This window comes from Asterias rubens, chromosome 4 (assembly GCF_902459465.1).
Source record: "Asterias rubens chromosome 4, eAstRub1.3, whole genome shotgun sequence".
NCBI lineage: Eukaryota > Metazoa > Echinodermata > Asteroidea > Forcipulatida > Asteriidae > Asterias > Asterias rubens.
The window spans coordinates 7,333,664-7,338,642 of NC_047065.1; positions in this window are offsets into that span (position 1 = coordinate 7,333,664).

A 4,979-nucleotide genomic window follows, 5' to 3' on the forward strand; every position below is an offset into this window, starting at 1 on the left:
AAGAGACCAGAGGGTATGGCCTTCATTGCCTGCATATAATTCACAGCGTGTAATTTATAACAACCTGTAAGCTTATTGTTTCGGTAAACTCTGTTTGTTTGTTTGTTTGTTTGTTTGTTTGTTTGTTTGTTTGTTTGTTTGTTTGTTTGTTTGTTTGTTTGTTTGTTTGTTTGTTTGTTTTAAAGCAATTGAACCGCATCCATAAACAGTATTGTCCAAAGGCCCACACTTCGTCTATCACAACTTATATATAAAACAACAAACCTGTGAAAATTTAGGCTCAATCGGTCATCGGAGTCGGGAGAAAATAGCGTGAAAACCCACCCTTGTTTCTGTGCGTTTCGCCATGTCATGACATGTGTTTAAAATAAATCCGTTATTCCCGATATCGAGAATTGATAATTGTTTTAATGTTTTCTCAAAAAGTAAGGCATTTCATGGAATAATATTACAGGGGAAATCTTTCACCACTACCTTCTGTAAACCCTGTAAGTTATTTGTAAATCTGTGAACTTCTAATTTGGCTTTAAGTACATTAAGCACAGTTTATTTTAGCCTTTTTTGAGCAAATGATGAGATTATGAGCTAATGAAATTGATGAAAATTTAATCCTGGTTGACCTCACGTATGATCATTCTTGATAATTGATAATTTTAACGAGACGAAATCGAGGTAAATTATCAAGACCCTACCTGTAAATGTATCCAAAAGCGTTCAAAAAAGGGAATTTGCGAAAATGAGCCAATGGAATCATCTAACCTGATTTTATCTCTCCCCAATGTTTTGATGTTTTTGACTGTCAACAAGTTTTCCGTTTCACAAGTAATCTCCTTTTTGTCTCAGCAAATGATGAGATTATGAGCTAATGAGATTGATGAAAATTAAACCCTTGTTGAACTCAAGTATGAGAATGAGTGTTTATCCTTCTGATATCTGTAAATGTCTGCCACCGTCAAAATGATGAATCATTTGAGTCATCTGACAAAAGTTGTCATCACAAACAAATTACACAAAATAATACATTAATTACTTTACAAAGCTTACCAGCACATGTACAAATTGGCTACGTAATTAATTTCTGTCTGATATTACCTTCAAGGTCTAAAGGGGAAAACAACTTATTAAATTTTTACTTCATTCCCCAAGAGGTATATTATTCCACCTAATTTGCAAAAAGAATTCATTTCTAAATTGCCGGAAATATTCGTCAAAACGGGTGCCACCAAAAATGTTGATCTATGAAACACAATGATTTAAAAAATCGGAAAGGTATCCTTTTTTGCACTTGTTTTTGACAAACTTGACGCCAGCTACGCCTCGTAGAATGGAACACTTCATCTTTCAACTCCTGAAAGTATTCTCACCATTGCACAAATTCATGAACTTCATGTCCTCCCTTCGAAGAATTTCAAACCAAATCAAACAAAGAACTGTAAAGAATCTCTCACACTCATCAGGACAAAATTTAAAGCACCTCGTCCCGCCTTGATTAGCCACAGTATCATCTGACGCAGCCCATTAACCAGCAGACACCCAATATTGGTTTTCTATGTTGACAACTCTGTTGAAACGATCAGATCAGCCCCATTTAACTCCAGTTCAAATGTCATTTGCCCCGATGTCACTTCACAGAGTTTAATGATCAAATTCAGTCCTTGGAGAAAATCATATTCATATCCACAGTACACAATATTAGCCAAGGTGACAATAGTAATTTGTGCATTCACTGCATCAACCTAAGACTAAACCAATAAGTTTTCCAGAACACATGCGACTCTGCCATCGTGGTGAAGCCTTCGGAAATCCTAGGGGAAAATGGACACACCCTGACTCTATCATTAAACATCCTCACTGATTATTGGGGATTTTGTTTTTAGGATTCTTCATTTTTAAAGGTTTCTATCTCGTAGTAATTAAAGGAACACGTTGCCTTGGACGATATATTCATTGAGAATGTGAATGAATGAGTGAAGTGGGTGAGTTGGGTCCTGGGTTATAACTTTCAGTTTATTTACATACTATTTAAAAACTATAGCATTTCAAAGCAAAGTTATTTTAGTGGATGTTTAACCATGTAAGGGGCAGGTGCCAATCTGTGATAATTTATGTTTTCATTCAATATTACCAAATGTTGTTTACCACATCAAAACTAAGGTGTGAAAAATTTCACATTGTGTCTTTAATATTTTTTGTTTGTCTGACTAAACTTGAGCTAACTATTCACACTCAAATGAATATTACTTAATTTCAAAACTAGGGTGTGAACAATGTCACATTATGTATTCATTTTTATTTAATTTTTTTGTCTGACTATAGTTTATACAGACATAGAATGTTTGGCCAATATCCATTCCCCGCTATCCAATTTTCCCCCTAAAGTAAACACACCTGTTCAGTCAGCAAAGAATGTAGCAAGTAGTGCATACTCAAAAATATTTATCCACACTTTTGATATACAAAGAGATGATGTTTGTATGGCACAGATTCAGAGGCATAGACTGTTGTTGTTTGTCAAAGAATAACCCGAAACAGAAACAGTGCAAAACCACGTCAGGTAAAAACAATATTCCACTACTTCTTAAGTGTGGGTTAAACAGAAATCGGCAACACTTCAGAGGTGACATGTTTGGGAGGAGAACAAAAATGAGACAGTGAGAAAATGAAGGAAATTATTTGAAATTGTCAAGAAGTGTCATGGCCGATTGGTTAAGAGCATCAAGTTCAAGTTCTGGTTCAAAGTTCAAAGTCACCAGAGTGTGGGTTAGAATCCCGGTCGTGACACTTGTGTCCTTGAGCAAGATACTTTACTTTCATTACTTCTCTTCACCCAGGGGTATAAATGGGTACCTGCGAGGGTAGAGGTTGATATTGTGAATGAAAAAGCCTTTGGAGCGATCTAAACTGTTGCCTAGGTTGTATACTCCCAAGGGAGCTGAGAAAAATTAAAGGAATGTTGTTGGCCCATGACCAGGGCACTTATGTAAAGCGCATTAATACGGTTAATGTGAAATCGAAATATAAGAATTGTTGTCAAATTGTAGGCTACAACACTTGAAGGAACATAGTGCATGAGAAAGCTCAAATAATGATGTACTGCATGAGCTTCAAGAAGCCAGTTGATCTATAAACATGCACTGCGCACAAGAATTACGATCCAAGCAACGTGAATTCCCATAGCCAGTGTAATACACTGGCTATGGGAATTCACGTTGCAATTACACTGGCTATGGGAATTCACGTTGCTTGGATCGTAATTCTTGTAACTAACTGCATATATTTTTGAGAAGGAATATTAACCTATTCATCAAGTAGGATCAATCCTATCTCGAGTTAGGACGAGTAACCCGTCCTAACTTAGGACGAGTTCAATGCGTCCTATGTACATGTATTTTGATACAGAACTTAACCAAATCCTAAGATTAATCCTAAGTTAGGAAGAGTTTGGTGAAATCGACGGCTTGTTCCCTAATTACTACAACTAACTTATAACATTTATGACTCAAAAGAAAAAATAGAATCAGCTATTGTAAACTGCTTACCAATCAACAAAAAATACTATGATCTGACATTTTCACCAAAGGTTATAAAAAGATTACATTTTCTTTATAAAAGTGCATGATCCATAGAATTTGTTGCAGTGAACTCGGCACTCTGGATACTTTTGGTTGTATACAAAAATGTGCATCTGTAAAACTAAATTTGTGCAAATTGTGGCTATGAAAACTTCAGACAATGCAAATGAGCGCAATATTGCGTTATGTAATAACTATTTGAAACTACGGTTTGAGTTAAAGGGTCTATGTAACTTTTGTAGGGCAAAAAACACAATGTCCTCAGATTTACACTAAACTTACAGTTTGAAGATAATGAGAGTAGAAAGCTTCCCTGAAAATACTACGTTCTGAGGTGCTGTACTTTTTGGGAAATGAGTAAAACAATGTCATGAAAATAATTTTCGTCCCATGAGACGAAAATAATTTGAATAATTTACAAACGTATTTTCATGGCATTGTTTTACTCATTTCTCAAATCTACAGCACCTCAGTAGGTAAGATTTGAAGGACGCTTTCCACTATCATTATCTTCAAAAGCTGTAAGTTTAATGTAAATCTATGGACATTTTGAAAAAGTACCCAAATCCTGTGGAAGTGTCGTGGCCGAGCAGTTAAGAGCACCGAATTCAAACTCTGGTGTTTCTGATCAGCAGAGTGTGGGTTCGAATCCCCAGCTGTGACACTTGTGTCCGTAGCAAGACACTTCACCATTGCTTCGTCCTTCGGATGGGACGTAACGCATGCAAAAGAACCCAGTGCACTTTTCGAAAAGAGAAGGGGTTCGCCCCGGCGTTCCTGAATGTGGCTATGTGCCGTAGCACCTTGTAAACCCTTATAATGTGCTAAACAATTGGGTCTCAGAATTCATCACTGTAATAACCTATCTTTCTGAAAGTTTGTATATATTCAGCGCCTTGAGTACCTTGTTTGGTAGATACGTGCGCTATATAAGACTTCGATATTATTATTATTATTATTAGTATTATTAAAACTGGAATTGACTAGCCTTTTCCTCCGGAAATGCACCTTGAACAAAGAATCGGATGATATTCAACCCAGCTAGCTAATGACTTGAACTAAAAAGAAGAAGGGAACTTTTTATATTTCTCATGAACTTTCAATTCTCTAATCAACAAAAATCATGGCAAGTAGACCATCCAGCATTTCTAAAAAGGCTGTTCATTCCAAAATACTTCTAGTTTAGTTAGGAGAGATACATTTCTATAACTCACCAAGTTTTACGTACACTACAACTTGCCAGAACAAGGTCAGGTCAATGGAGGTTTGCAGTCACATTACACTCTAAAAACTAAAGAGTTGAATCCAACACTTGCATGAGTTCGGTGAGTGACTACACTTTGAAAGTGCTGAAGCCAGCGTTTTGTTTGTTAAAACTAGCATTTTAAATTTTTGATCCAACGCAAA